This window comes from Lissotriton vulgaris, chromosome 3_1 (assembly GCF_964263255.1).
Source record: "Lissotriton vulgaris chromosome 3_1, aLisVul1.2, whole genome shotgun sequence".
NCBI lineage: Eukaryota > Metazoa > Chordata > Amphibia > Caudata > Salamandridae > Lissotriton > Lissotriton vulgaris.
Genome location: NC_141689.1, coordinates 150,893,762 through 150,910,264, shown reverse-complemented (window position 1 = coordinate 150,910,264; position 16,503 = coordinate 150,893,762). Strand labels below are relative to the sequence as shown.

Sequence of the window (16,503 nt, the reverse complement as noted above, 5' to 3'; positions counted from 1 at the left end):
ACCAGAAGTACTCTCTTACTCTACGTTTAGTGAGTGTGGCTCCAAGATGCCCTTCATGGGCCTTGGCTAAAAGTGTGGCTCTAATTTTCTCGGGAGGTACCAATTTCTCTGTCCTAAAAACTAGACCATCTTCGATAGAGAGTTCATCGCTCACTTTCACATAGGGTTGTAAATCAATACCAACATTTCTTTCCCTCGGCCATCCTTGGACAATATGTTTTTTTACTTCTTTCAGAACTTGATCACTTTCTAAAGCTTCCCTCCAACCTTCTTGCCCCACAGAACATACATGTAACAATTCAACACTGGCAATAATACAGTCTTCATCATCATCATAACAACAGTCATCATTACTCAGTGTGGTTTTGCTCGTGGAGGAAGGTAGGCGTGACAAAGCGTCTGCTCTCACATTTTTCCCACCAGCAATGTGGACAACATCAAAATTGAATTGCAATAACTTAGATGCAAGGCGTGCAATGCGGGGAGTAGCACTACGTCCTTTTGTGTTACCAAGGATTGACACTAAAGGTTTATGGTCTGTTTGAAGAGTGAATTTGCGCCCCCACAGATAATTTTTGAACTTCTCAATGCCCCACCAACATGCCAGGAGCTCTTTCTCAATCACGGAGTAATGCGTTTCCGCCTCTCTAAGTACTCTGGATGCAAACCCAACGGTATGTTCATTTTCACAAACATCTTGTGTCAATACGGCTCCCAATCCATGGTTACTGGCATCAACAGTCAAAGTGCAGGGGACATCCTGTACATAAGGTTTCAAAGCACTGACAGTGCACAATTTATCCTTGATCCATTCAAACGCCTTATTACACTCTTCATCCCACACAAATTCACTTTTGTCTTGTAACAACTTTGAAATAGGGCGAATGTTGGTGGCATAGTCTTGGATAAATCGTGAATAGAACTCCGTTAGGCCTAAAAGTGATTTTACTCCTGCTTTGTCCTTTGGAGCTGATGCGTCTACTATTGCTTGAACCAAACTCGGTTTTGGTGTGACGCCTTCGCTTGAAATGGTGTGACCCAGATATTCCACACTGTCTTTAGAGAATACGCACTTATCTCTCTTTAGTACAACTCCATGCTCTTGGAAAATTGACAAAATTTTAGACAACACCTGGTCATGTTCCTGCTGATCCTTAGCATATATGAGGACGTCATCTTGAAATATGGCAACATTTTTTATTCCTTTGAGCAGGTTGACCATGACTCTCTGAAAGACAGAGGCTGTCGACGCAAGGCCAAAAGGCATGCGGCAGAATTGATACAATCCAGATGGTGTGTTGAACGCAGTGAAGTTGCGTGAATCCTTGTCAAGTTTGATTTGGTGGTATGCAGAGGCCAAGTCAAGTTTGGTGAAAACCTTAGCCCCTGCAACTACACCTAGAATTTCTGTGATGTTGGGTAATGGGTGTGAGTCCACCCAAATCACTTTGTTTAAGCTGCGCAGATCAATGCAGATTCTGAGATCATTGTTTTTCTTTCTTGCCACGACCAAAGCCGAAGACCAATCCGAGGATTCAATCGGTTCTATTACTCCTCTTTTATGTATAGACAAGAGTTCTTTTTCTAGATCATTGCGGATGCTGAAAGGTACACTCCTTATTTTGTGTTTGACAGGCACTGCATCATTCTTTATTTTTATCTTGTGCTTGAACCCTTTGATCTTTCCAAGTTCACCAGAAAATACTCTAGGGAATTTATTGAGGAATTCTTCCACATGTGTTTGGTCACGAATAACTAAAATTTGTTCCTTTGCTCCAGGACGTAGCATCATACTGAACAAACCTTGATGGAACCACCCAAGAATGTCCAATCCATTGACGGCCACATATATTTTTCCATATATATGCCTGTTCTTGAACACCAGGACATCTTCAAAATACCCTAGAAGTTCAATGCTCTTCCCTTCATAGGATACTGGTTCGCGATCTGGTGGTTGCAAAGGTCTATTTCCCCATTTCTCTTTGAATAAAGATTCACTGATCATTGTTATCCTGGCACCTGAATCTACTAAAAGTCTCAGATTTTTATCACCAACACCAATGATAGCATAAGGATCAACACAGTCATCAGGATTCCCTGTTATTATGTCTCCTTCTTTTACCACCAGAACCATGTCTTTAAGTTCACATAGGGCGTCATCACTGTCACTTTCACTTGAGTCCTTAATACATGCAACTTGGTTAGGACTTTTCTTGTTTGTCTGGCAGACTTTGTCAAAATGCCCCAATTTCCCACATTTTCGACATGTGGCATTCCTCGCAGGACATGGCCTTCCACTTCTAGCATGTGAAGGATAACCGCACCTGAAGCAGATATCAGTTCTTTTGAAAAAATTATTCTGTTGAAAATCTTTTTTCCTCACCACATTTTTAAAGCGAACAGGGGTCACCAATTCAACATTTTTACTTTCAAGTTCTCTGATAGAGGATTGTGACGTTTCAATACTTTTGGCTATGCGGATGGATTCATCTAAGGTTGGATTTTCCAAGGATAACAGCTTCTGTCTGATGGATTTATCCAGGCATTTACTAATGAATTGATCACGCAATAGTTGTTCACTGAAATTTTCGAATTCGCATTCTGCAACCATTTTTCTCAAGGCAGTAACATACGTGTCGACATCTTCCTCTGTTTTTTGTGCTCTCTTAAAGAATTTATGTCTTAAGACCACGACACTGGGTTGCTTGTCATACCTTAACTTAAGTTTTCTAACAGTGTTTTGATACTCATCAGTTTCTTCACCGCCTTCATCAATAACATCAGGTAAGTGTTTGAGAGTTTCTCTTCCTTCAAAACCCAAAGAGTGAAGAAGTAAAAATCTTTTCCTTTCTGCTCTAAACCTGTGTGCTCCAATGGCACCCAAATAGTTCTCGAAAGCATCAAACCATTTTCTCCATGCCACAGGTGGTTCCCCTGGCGTATCCAAGAAAGGAGGCGGAGGGTGAATTGACTGCATCATTTACTATATTGTGAAGACAGCAAGTAGTATAACGTATACCACAGCAGTATATTTTATTTTCACCCAGCAGCTAAACTACTGTCAGAAAACACAACTATGATTGAACTTACACAGAAGCAAAATCCAATATGCTGGGCCTGACAATGTCAATAATCTTCCTAACTTGTTATTAGTTTGAAGCTTGAGTGTGAATTCCCTTTGAACTCTCTAGTTATATTTTCCCTCCTTATATGTATATATGTCGTGCTTTTGAATACAGTTTCCTCAAATGAGTGGTAAAAACCACATCGATGTTTTCTCTAAAGTCCAACTCTTGTTTGTGCTGCTGAACACAGATTTTAAACGTTTAATTCCCAAAGAGCATATGCACACGATGAAATGGTTACTTCCCCTTTAAGAAGAATAAGAGGAAGCCTTCTGCCGAGGAACTAATGTGGTAGGCGTTGACTTCCTCACGCTCGACTTACGTGAAAGTGCGCAGTCGCCTCAGGCAGAGGGAGGGAGAGGCAGGTCCAGCGTCGTCAAGAACCAGTGCCGATTTCTCAATTTTGATGTTCCCACACTGCGCAGGAAACACAGCGAAGCGTCCAATCTTCAGTCAATTTCGCCACCATGCGAGGTAAACTTTTTGCTGCTTTAGATAAATAAGCGGGTCCGTTGCGGAAGCCTTAGGTCGTCGTCGCCAGAAATGAGTGTAATATCTCACAAGAAGTAAAGTAAGCAGAGAAGGCTTTATTGTAATTAAGACTCCCGCCAGCACGACATGTCAGCACAAAATGGCAGTGGACTCTCAGGCGCTCGAGCCACCAACTGTCACACACATTACGTAGGCAGCCAGCACGAGATCAGTGCCTCGCGCGTTGCTCACAGTGCGAGCGCGAGGCAGGCTGGCTCACTACAGTTCCCTACCAAGTTATCTTCCTCTACTCACCGAGGCAAAGAACTTCACTAAACTGACACTTTTTTATGAGGATCACTGATTCAAATGATCCCAAGATCACACCAAGAGAAAAAGGCAGGCTTCAATCCAGGCTTCCACCAAGGCTTCAATCCAGATTAAGCCAAGTGTTTGCATTTTGATCTCTAGGTCGAAAGTTGATGCTGAGCGCTTTTCTGTGCTCTTTCTGCTGGTTTCTAACAAGGAACTCTCCCCTCCCGCTCTTCTTTAGTATCTTTCCTCTCCCTGATGATGTTGTCTTTCCTTGACAGGCACTTGGCTGTAGTCTCCCCTGTGAGCACCCTTTCACCGTTTCCCATTTAGCAGTCTCATGCACCCTCTACCTGCACTCTGCTGTACTCTCCTGTTTTCTCATAATTCTCTTTGTAGCTTTCGCCCAGAAGGCTACCACCTCCTCCTAGGAGAAATGTAGTGTCCACTGACTACATTCAGCGGTACTCGCCTCCTTCTAGAAGTTCTCTCCTGTGCATTACCTTCATGCAGGTTCAATTGTGTTCCTGTTTTATGACTCCCTCATGTCCTTTCGCTCTATCTCCTGCAGTCTCTACCACAAGTAACTTTCTTGACCAGTACCTTTATCTGTGTTCTGCTGCAGTCTTCTTTTATTAGCACTGAATGGACCATTCCCACTCTCCTGCACTCTCCTGCTAGCAGTTCCTTCTTTATTACATGAGTTCACTGTCTGAGCATTCTTCTTCAGTCAGTCCTAGAGCACTCTCATGCCCCGTGCATCTGCACTCTTACATTCTCTGTTTCTTTGAGAACTCTCTTACCTGCTCACTTCTGCTGATCCTGCCCTTTTACTCTAAATCCCTTTGGATGCTGGGATTTCTGACCCCATACCATCAACGATGAATGTAAAACGACATGCACCCAAGAAGGCGCGCACTTTTTGTTGTGGTTCAGTGAAGCAGTGGGTGATATGTATGGTGGCCACCTCATTGCAGGTCATCACTACACTCTTTCCAGTCCAGGCCTTTCTTGGTGCAATCTTATACATTTTAGGGGTTGACCTCTTGGTTTGGTTCTATAGAGCTCATTTTGATGAAATCCTTGATAGCAATGATTTGTAGGATAAAAGCCCTCGTCTCAAGACAAATTGTGTATCCCGGCATGGACTAAGGGGGATATCATTGCCATATGCTCTATGCAAGTATTGAGATGGCCCCAAAGGGACACTGGGGGATGTCCATCATTGGATCACTGGATGTGGTACACAAGGTGAGAGTGACAGATGTTCAGTCTGGGGCACAGGGTAATATGTGCAAGGGGCACAGTGGTGTTTACGATAGTGGCACATATTTATGTTCTATATGGGGAAAACACAGATGTGCCTTACGTGGCACGTCACACATTCATCAGTTATTAATTTAAGGACAGCAGTATTTTATTTGCTCATTGACAATTTTTATACTAGATTTATAATTGTAAAGACAAATCAACAAATTCCAGAAGGTAAGGATCTGTTGGGTAAAATGTCACAGTTGGTTGAAGGTGTTATGTATGCCGAATGCCATTTAGTGGATACGCATATAAATGGGGAGATGGTAAAAATTACAAACATTTATAAATGTAATAGGTTTGACCTAGTATAGTATTTCAGGTTTTTCATAGTTATATAGCACAGCAGTTTGGTTTTAGGAGCTTGGCTATAGATGAAGATGGTCGCCTCATACCGAAGGGGGTATGTTGGATACAAGTGAAGATGGTCGCCTCATACCGAAGGGGGGGATGTTGGATAGAGGTGAAGATGGTCACCTCATACTGAAGGGGGATGTTGGATAGAGGAGAAGATGGTCCCCTCATACTGAAGGGGGGATGTTGGATAGAGGAGAAGATAGTCACCTCATACTGAAGGGGGGATGTTGGATAGAGGGGAGGAGGGTCACCTAATACTGACGGGGGATGTTGGATAGAGGAGAAGATGGTCCCCTCATACTGAAGGGTGGATGTTGGATACAAGTGAAGATGGTCGCCTCATACTGAAGGTGGGATGTTGAATACAGGGGAAGATGATCGCTTCATACTGAAGGGGGGATGTTGGATACAGGGAAAGATGGTCTCCTCATACTGAAGGGTTAATGTTGGCTACAGGTGAAGATGGTCACTTCTATACTGAAGGGGGATGTTGGATACAGGGGAAGATAGTCACCTTCATACTGAAGGGGGGATCTTGGCTACAAGTGAAGATGGCCTCCTCATACTGAAGGGAGATGTTGGATACAAGTGAAGATGGCCATCTCATTCTAAAGGGGGATGTTGGATACAGGTGAAGATTGCTGCCTCATACTGAAGGGGGGGATGTTGGATACAGGTGAAGATGGTAGCCTCATACTGAAGGGGGATGTTGGATACAGGTGAGGATGGCTGCCTTATACTGAAGGGTGGATGTTGGATACTGGTGAAGATGGCTGCCTCATACTGAAGTCATACTCAATGTCCTTAATGTAATTGGAAGACCTAATTACAAGCATGGATTCCCATCAGTCACCAATGGTGCCATACTTTATTATTATCTGGGTCTCCTCCTGGTGTCTATGTAGTAACTCTGAGGACTCAACCCCCGTCTAGTGAAGGGGAGAGATGACTCGTAGATGGTAAATTAGGACCTGTTGATGATGTCCTAATCCGACTCACGAGAAACTAGGTGACCTACAGATGTGGATGATTGTTAAACTTGATGGGAAAAAGGTTGATCTATGACAAGGAAATGGACAAGTCCTTCTGAAGCCGTATGCTGGGACTCCTACTAACTGACTGAAATGCTGATTTCAGATGTCCAGTATAATTGTTGATTAGTTCTCTTCATACCCCTCAATTATGATGTAACAGTTGATTCCTTGTCTGCAGCCCTCTCTTAACTTGATGGTCTTCCAGTGCCCCCCGAAGAGCAGTGTCGCAGGAGGTAACTCCTCTACATTTTTACACTTCACTGCCATAAATGCCATGACCATGATTGTTTTCCATTGTTCTTCCCTCTCTTCCTTCCCGCTCTCTTTCAAACACTCTAACGCTACTTCGTTGTATACATTCCCGGCGTGATACCTCTGACTATTTCAATAATGTGTGGGCCAGTAAACTTTGCTACACTACCTGCACTGATGTCTCACATTCAGGAAAGAATTGTCCTTCCTCACTTGACCATCTGCAAGTCCCTCCACCTCTGCTACACAGTTAGTGGGTAAGGAGTTGCTCTCTGAGATCATTTTTCTCTTTTCCTGATCATATTATAGACCATCTCCACCTATGATTGCTGGACAGATGTTTGTACCTTTCCATTTACACTGCCCAACTCCTCCAAAACATTATTCTATGCTTATTCTATAAATAGATGCCCTGACAAGGCTTGGACTCCATGCTGCCTGCTGTCCGTGAGTGATGATTTAGTCCAACAATGAAAGTTAGAGGCCTATGCTTGGTCCACACCCCTCTAGGGACTGCTTTAACCTATTATTGCCTATGAAGCACTTCTGTTAAGCCCCTTTCCCCATGTTCTTTGTGATATTATATCTATGTATAGTAGGCTGTACATACAGCCCCAGCTCAGTGCTTGGTGCCTCTTTCCACTCTTACTCACACTATATTGACTCTCCCTCTTTGTGCCAACACCATACCACTTTGTTTCAGTTCCCATTGATAAAGTGTGCCCCCATACAAAGCTCTATGCCTACTTTTGAGGCAAATCATGCTCATCTTGCAACTACCCGAGGAGTGGCCATTACTACATAAAAATCCTCTTGACAGCAATTCTAGTCACGATTGTTTCCCTAAGTGAGAAAAGTGTGTCCAACTATGTGGAAAGTCAAAAAGTACTGTCATAACGTGCCTCAAACCATGCAGACATAGCACTTCTGTAGGAAACCCACGTCACAATTAGAATGCAAAGAACTGAAGATGTTCTGGGGTGGGAGAATATTCTACAATAGCTGTTTGCTTTCTTCTCATAATCCTCTTTCTACCCATGCCTCCTCTTCAAAAATGAGCAGAGGGGCTGGATTGCCTAGGAAAACACTACCATGTATGGTCCAACAGGTGTTGATTGAAAAAGAAGAGCGATACACATTTACCACAGCACTAATATTTGCCAAGAACATTACTGTGGGACCAGCATATCCCCTCAACTCCACCAAACTGTCTTTTCTGTCCCACTTATCAGGTTCAGAGTTTGATATGATGCAGACGAGTGTCAGGACGACTGAAATATATCCTTGGTCCCAATGTTAGATAGGACCAACCTAATAGATACCCAGAATGCCAATGATAAGGATGTAATGGGTGACTTGTCATGGACATTTGGAGGCTCACTTACCCAACTAAAAATATACTTTTCTCACTTGTGCTTATGGTACTCTATCAAGAATAGACTGCTTTCTCACCGCACACTTCCTGACACTCTACGTGACCGGCTGGGGGATCTTAGAAGTTATGGATCATGCACTGACATTGTTCCAGATTAAAAGGGGATGGTCCTTGCAATGAGAACAACTTGGTGCATAAATATTTCTCTTCACAAACTGCCTACAGAAAAAAAAAAATGACATTAGAACCAACATAAAAAACAGCCAATTGGTTGTCTTCACGGGTCTTTTAGGTGACAGTCAAAGACCAACTAATGAGGGATTATGCCATTTCGAATGAACATAAGAAAGGAAGCAAGCAAACCTTGAGAGGGACTTTGAGTGGATGACCCATTCTTACACTGAGAACCTTCTGATGCCAACAGAAGGAAATTAGAGAAGGTCAAACTTGTCCTTAATACCAATTACTCTCCAAAGGCAGAGTATAAACTATAACAACTCAAGGGCAACCATTAATAACAAGTACAGAAGGCCGGCAGGCTTCTAGCAGCAAAACGTAGGCAGAGAGAGGTAACAACAGCAGTCCCTCCCATCTATGATGACAAAACAAACGAGCGAGACTCCCAGAGGACATCTTGGATACCTTTGCTGCCTATTACAGTGCTTTTAAAGTTCTGAATCACAGAATGATCTGGGGACATTCCTCTGAAGAGCCACATACATGTTTTATGCCCTGTCATTGATTTATATGAATTAGTTATAGAAGCAGCTATTTAAACAGATCCAGAACATATTCTCATTGTAGTGCCCCACGCGATGAAGCAGTGATAATGAACAGCGTGATGCAGGAGCGGAACACATAGAGGATGCCGCTCCAGTGTGTCAAAAATATACCATACATAAACATATAGGATTTAAAATATAAATATTAGTGACAAGGGAGCTGTTTTGCCCTTGTGCATTTGTACGTATTTATGTGATATTTATTTAGCAAAAACCTAGCCAAAAAGCACCCGTGTGTAGTATGTGGTCCATGACAAACATACCGCTGTCTTGTTTATTCTTTATTTCGCTTCTTAGTCTGCAGTATGATGTTTTCCTGACTGCGAGTGTCTTGGAAACCACTAGAGATGGTGAGCCTTTCTCTAAGATAAATGTGGATGCTGGTTGTGATCGCTCCATAAAGGATAATGCAGGTATGAAGATTGGTAGGGCCATCAAGTGGAACTAATGGAGTTCCCACAGGACTAGGGCAATGTGATCATATGTCTTCAGGCCCTGGATGTGACAGGCTACAGTGTATAGGATGCCCTTAAGTAGTGCCAGTGGGGAGTCTGGCAGATAATGCCGCAGAGTGTTGCCACAATCCTGAACAGCAGTTCTGAAAGTTCTCTCTAGATAAAACAATTTCCTTTTACAAGAACAAATAAGCATCAGGCCATCTTTGTTTTTTTGGCAATGTGTTACTCGAGGAAAGGTAGGTGTCCAGTGTGAATCCAAGTGAGTTGGCATTCGAAGTCATCAAGGATCATGTCATTGAGTCAGGTTTGCACTGTTTTTGTTTCTTACCCTTAGTAATACAGGAATTCTGTATTGGTTGGGTAGTGCTTCAGGTTGGTCCAAGTTTGCATAATGTGTAGGTAGTGTTTGAGGCATCTCTGAAGCATAGGCGACTTTTAGATATGTGCATCATTGCCATGTTGTTGAATCTTGATGCTGTTCTCTGTGAATGGAGTACCAAGCGGCTTCATGTAGTGGTTGAAGATAACAGAGGACATGGGAGAATCCTGCGGGGCTCTGGCGTTGACAGGAATCGTTTGTGACCTGGATGTGCTCATGTCAACAAACTGGTGGCAGTTGTAAAGGTAAGAGGAGAACCAGGACAACGATTGAAGAACTTTGCTGATAAATCCCATTTGAGAATCCAGGATGTGTATGAGGGTGGGATGGCCATCTGTGAGGAAGGCAGCTGGGAGGTCCAGCAAATCAAGAGCAAGGGGTAATCTTAATTTGCTACAGTTTTATTAGAAGCCAGCGTAACAGTCGTGCAGGAGATGGCTTGGTTTAATGTGATCTTGGAGTTGACCATAGACAGCTTTTTCAATAATCTTGATGGGGAATAGTAGATGAGTGCTGAGCTTGTATTTGGCAAAGTCATCAGGGTCTAATGTACGTTTCTTTAGGAATAGGAGGATCTGGCCCTTTTTGAGAACTTCTGGAAGGTCACATGAGAATAAGTAAACCCCTACTTTTATTAATTTTAGGTCTGGGGTAAGGGGGAAAACAAAAATCATAAACAAAACACAGTATCCCACTCAACCTGTATTCTGTTATAGCTCAAAGTGCACAGTGGACTGATCAAAAACAAGTTCAAACCATTGTACTTAATACATTTGCATATATTTTTTGTATTCTGTGTTTTGTTTAGAATGTCTCAAAGGTTCCTTGAGTGAGGGACGTATTGACAAGATATGCAAACAACTCGGACACCAATGGCAGACCAATGTGGAGTTGCAATTGAGCAGTTGCACCTCCTTGGTGGGGTATCTTTGCAAACCAGCACTCTCAATGATTTAGTAATTTTTATCTGCTTTTGATTATTTAGTCTGTGTATTGTGATTGTTGTGGTGGTATTGTACATTTTGTATTGTACATGTTGGGTTTGTGTACTTTATCTGCTTTTGATTATTTAGTCTGTGTATTGTGATTGTTGTGGTGTTATTGTACATTTTGTATTGTACATTTTGGGTTTGTGTTTGGGTGCAGAGAACAGGTCAATTCATATTGGTTCATGCTTCAGTCTGCCACAACTTTTATTAACTACTAAGCTGTTGTTTGTAATCACCAACCCAAATGGGTCCAAGGATGCTTATCTCCGGTCCAGGAAGGACCTAGCCTGTCAGTTCAGGCTGAACTGTTCCCATGTGGAACAGGGTAAAGGCTGATTTGCATAAGGCTGAGTCCAAACTGGGGTGGCATAGTGAGCAAAAGAACGATGGATTAAACCCAGATCTTTGACTGGTGGTGAGTGGTTGAAAAAGTCAGCACTCCGTCCATTATCTTGTGTTTGCGTAGTTTGTTATTCCGTCAGAACGTAGTGGTTGAATGCAGCAGTGGAATACCAGAACCTTTCAAACCTTTTAATCCTTGACAGTCAGAGCTACTGCTCAGTGCCCTTATATAAGTGATGTTGGTGCCCAACAGAAACCAATCACAGACTCAAATTTTACACAAGCTCAGCACAATCCTCGCCCTACTTATCTTGGTCGTTAAGTGTGTTAACCATCTATGTTATTGCTATGGTTGGTCCATTCTAATGGGAATACAGCTGGTGGCCTGCATAACTCAGACGTACACCCACATCAACCGACCATGCATGCAACCTTGGCATCATTCTTGGTCAACTGATTATGAAACGACAAGTCAACGCAGTCGCCTCCTCCTGCTTCCACACACTTCGCATGCTCTGCAGAATCTTCAAATGGATCCCAACCAACACCGGAAAGACCTTCAACCAGATTCTTGTCACTAGTCGCCTCGAATACGACAATGCCCTCCATGCCGCCATTTCCACCCAGCTACTCAGAAGACTTCAGACCATGCAGAACGCAGCAGCCAGAGCCACCCTGGATCTCCCCAAACACACCCACACCACCCTCTACCTGAGAGATCTCCACTGGCTCCACATCCAGAAGAGATACCAGGTCAAGATGCTCATGCATGCCTACAAATTCCTTTATGACCTAGGACCTGCCTACGTCAACCATCAACTGGACTTCCACCAACCCTGTACACACCTACGCTCCTCTTTACTTGCCTGTGCTCACACATCCCCATCCAAACCAGTAGCGGCCGTTCCTTCTTCTACATCGCCATCAAGACCTGGAATGACCTTACCCTCCCGCTCCGTACAGCCTTCTCGCTGGCTGACTTCAGAAATATTCTGTGCATGTTACTGACACCTACACTGGCAAACAACTGAGCTCTCATCCTGTATAATATAGTCAAGACCAGTAGACAATGTCACTGCCAGAGCAAGCATACAAATGCAGGCAATCTGCCAGCATTCCTGCCTGCTTCCAGTCATATATGTAGTGGACTGAATAGTTAATTGGACAATCCAGAAATGGGTGGTCATCCAATATGTACAAACCACCCACAAATGTGTATGTTTGTGGGTATTCACAATCTCATTTTAGGTTGTTTTCTGCTAAGTAAGAAAGAAGAAGCTTTCCTCATGTAAGAAACAGGATTGAGTGTCTTTCCAAAATTGAGAAAGGGAAGGTTGTTTTTGGATTGTGTTCGCCACCACACTTGTGAGAAGATATGCAAAACATAGACGAAACCCACTGATCTTTAAATCTATGATTTGAAGTTGTGCACAGTTACTATGACTACAGTTTTAGTACATATTCATTTATTGCACTTCACATCATTGTGATATCACTATCAAATTGCTGAAATTTACTAGAATGTGCAATTTATAGCACTTCCAGTAGGATTTTAATCTATTTTCTTACAGTACCAGATGCCCCTGAAATTGAATGGTTTAATGCAACAACCAAAACAATCAAGTGGAAGAAGCTGTCAGAATGTAGCGGGACAATCCAAGAATATCAGGTATCGTTTATGGATTCAATAAAGGCATATTTGGAAGATTAGTAAACCTATAAATGTTCTGTGTCATGTTAATTGAATTTATTAGGTCGTTTACTTTCTACCGTGAATATAATTATTAGTAAAATCTTGAATAAAATAGCATTGAATGCAATCCTAACACTTTGAATCGATTGTGTCGTCACTGTGTTAGGTCGGAGCCTTCGTAGGAAAAGCATTTTTGTTTTCCTAATACCTTTGGCACTGTTTGAGGCATCTGCATGAAACGTTATAAAAAGCTTGTTCATCCTCTTTGGCTCCTTCCTGGAAAGTTTCGCACTAACCTGTCAAGCAGCGGCCAAAACAACAGGGGGTGCTCAAAAGAGTGATTTCCAATGTCAATTCCCATAAGAAACTTTCTTTTTTGCAATTAGGTGTAAATATGTTCTGCTGTTGTAATTAGTGCTTAAAGAGGGGTTCTGGTTGGGCATGAAAATGTTAACCCTCAGAAAATGTTAGGTATAGTTCGTTCTCGCCTCTTGGAAGTCCTGCATTACTCCTGCGGTACAAAGAAATAAAATAAAAAAGCCTTTGTGATTCTCCAAGAGAGCTTTTTCTGCTGATGGTCATTCCAGTACTACAATACCATTGCTGGTAACTGATCTGGTTGGCTGCCTCCAACACTGAAGAAAATGTTGCAGCCGCTATTACTTGTTTCATGAGTCCTGGATTTTTTTTTAAAATGCATGCCACATAAGGATTCAAGGTGGGCACTCCATGACGTACAGGGCCATGGGGAAGGGAGTCCAAAGGGACCCCAAAGGGACCCTCCATCAATTTAAATGAAAAATATATATCATTTTGAGTCAGCAGTAACATGGTACTAGCACCCAGAACAGTTGTCCTCAGCGAGGACACCCCTGTGGTACCGAGGTACCAAAAAAACAAAAACAAATTACAGGGGTCTGTTCACAGATCTTAACACCGTAATTATAACACAGTGCACTGCTTATGAGCTCACATATCACTTATGACATCATTGATGACATCACTGATGGCATCTCAAATGACATAATTTAAGACATAATTAATGACATTATCTAGTCATAAAACAAGATGACGTATTGATGCCGCCACTGAGAGTTTCACCCTGACGGTTCACCGCTCCGCCACCCGCGATACAGCCGAATACCGCTGCATTCATCCGTATGGGTCCGCTTACCTGCGGGAGGACTGCCGCGTGAGACTTGCATATGTCTCAAAGCCTGCTGGGCAATCTTCACTTGGTCCCCACATCGACAAACGCCTCAGAAGGGAAAGTAAACACAGCGAGCAGGGAGCTTGGCTGCCGACATGAGCACAGCGGGTCTTCACTTTTGAAACGTGACAGCTGAATGTGGTCAGCGGTAAGCCGAGAGTTTTGCTGCTGCCGCTGTTATTACCTGCTTAAAGAGAAGCTGCTCATTAAAAAGGAGAGGAAACAAGACAGGTTGAGAGTCCTGCCACTGTTATGCCTCAAGCCAGATATGCCTTGTCCTCCTGGAAGTGGGAAGTATTGTTTATAAAAAGTAACTGCATCGAGTAATCCTGCTTCTTCTTGAGTGACTTAAAATAAACTACAGGCCTCATATGCTGCTGCTGACTGTTGGGAAAATGCTGCCCTCCCCTCCTGCAACACCAGTATGACTGACAAGCTATTGAGTGTGTTAAAAATGTTGACAATTTTGTCCTGGAAGTAGAGAGCAATGTCATGACATCATTTTTGTGATGCTGCCACCTTGTTGTTTAGGCAGGTGGGGGAAGAAAGGTCCTTAATGATTTTAAAAAGGGCTTTTGCTCCATTCGGCGCTTGAATGATAGAAGTACCATAGAATTCAGCCTTAGTTTTAAGAATACATTCTTTGTATTTCAATTGTACTGATCTCAGATCTCTTTTATCTTCCTCAGTATATCCCTTTCTCCATTTCCTTTCCGCCTTCTTGCGGAGTGCAGGCAACTGTTTCAGGTCTTCATTATACCAGGGGGCCATGATTTTATTCCTGTTTTTTAACTTCTTTATTGGGTTTGTCTGATCTAGAATGTCTATTATATAGCTGGTGTAAATATTATAGTTTTCCTCAGCCGTCGTCATAGGTGGGAAGTAGTTATTCTCCTTGACAGGTAAAAGGGGTCCAATCTAATCTAATTTTGCCCATTCCCTGCCTCCCCTATAGGTATTCTGCTGGCTAGTTTTGATCTTTAAACAGGGCCGCCTGACCTCAAACTGAATTAAATAGTGGTCAGTCCAGGACTGGGGTAATATATTTAATATATTGGAGATAGCTTGATTGGAAAACAATAAGTCAAGAATGTGCCCCCCTTGATGAGTGGGCTGTTCCACTAGCTGTGAGAGATTAAGGTTAGCACACGTGTGTCTCAGATCTCTCAAGTGGTTGCTGAGGTTCCCATTCTCCCTGAGATTGAAGTCTCCCAGTATGATCATTCTAGTATGCGTCAAGGTTAGATTGGTGATAGTGTCTAGGAAATTTTGATATTGCATGGTGCTGCCTGGAGGCCTATAGCATAGCAGTCCTGTAAGTAAACTGCCCCTGAGTGTCTGCAACGAAAAGCCCATAATTTCTATCCCCTCCGCTTCATCTATCAGTAGGGGCATAAAGTTCAGCTTCGCCTTGAAAATTACTCCCACTCCTCCCCCTCTGCCTGCAGTTCTTGGCATGTGAAGGATTTTATATCCGTTGGGACAGGCAAGACCTATTTCCACCACCAACTCCGCAGTGGTCCATGTCTCTGTCAGGAACAAAGCGTCTAGTCCCATGTCTTCAATCAGACTTGAAACATCCACATGGTGCTTAACAAGCGCAGCTACCTTCAGCTACTGTGTAAGGTCAAGTTCTGCTCCCCCAACCTGTAACTCCCTGATGCTGCTACGGATCACTGGGAAACGATTGCAGCTTTGGACGTTTGCTTGGCGCCCTCCCTTGTTTGGTTCCCCTCTCTGCCTTTTTCTCTCATCTTCTGTCCAAAATGGCACTGCCGAAACCAACAGGCTAGAAAGGGGCCAGAGCTGCCACACATGCCCTCACAGCCGCCTGCACAGTACATACTGCATTGAGCGGGGAAGAACCACAGCTTCAACCCTCAAAAGGTACTGTGAATCGCTCATCCTCCAAGGTAAAATGCTCTATTCTTAACATCCTGCATTCAGATAACATGAACAAGTTTATCTATCCTGGGGGAGCTACAAATCCACCTCCAGAGGGGGAAATGGTGGAGGCACTTTTAGAGGCAGTCCTAAACTTGTAAAAGGAGCCTATCGCTGCACCTTCTGTCCTTCCTTCTCCACTGTGCAGTGAATATCCCTCGGCACAGGGCTCGATACAAGCTTACTCTTTATTTCCTGATGGTGAATCTCTGCGCTTTGGCTGGCACAGGGAAGAGCTGACTGAAGATGTCCTTGTATGTTCACCTTTGGCAGCTGCAGAAAAACAAACTATAACGGTATGCACAAATAGGAGACCTGCTACCAGTACCTGCTCAACAAGTAAGCTCAGTACACTATCCTAATGAACTAGATGCAGATCATGATATTCTACCTGCTGCAAAAGGTACCAGCGAAACCTGGCAGTTAGATAAAGATTCTTTAGGAATGGTTGCTGGTGTACAAACAGTAC

At 43.2% G+C, this 16,503-nt stretch overlaps 1 pseudogene across 1 annotated transcript in view; it reads left to right on the top strand.

Moving 5' to 3' along the window:
• Positions 1-16,503, top strand: part of LOC147726128 (uncharacterized) — a 261,305-nt pseudogene that overhangs the window by 186,930 nt on the left and 57,872 nt on the right. The window contains exon 6 of the transcript XR_015309266.1: positions 12,759-12,856. The product of XR_015309266.1 is annotated as an uncharacterized LOC147726128 (transcript). The remainder of the gene's footprint in view (positions 1-12,758; positions 12,857-16,503) is intronic.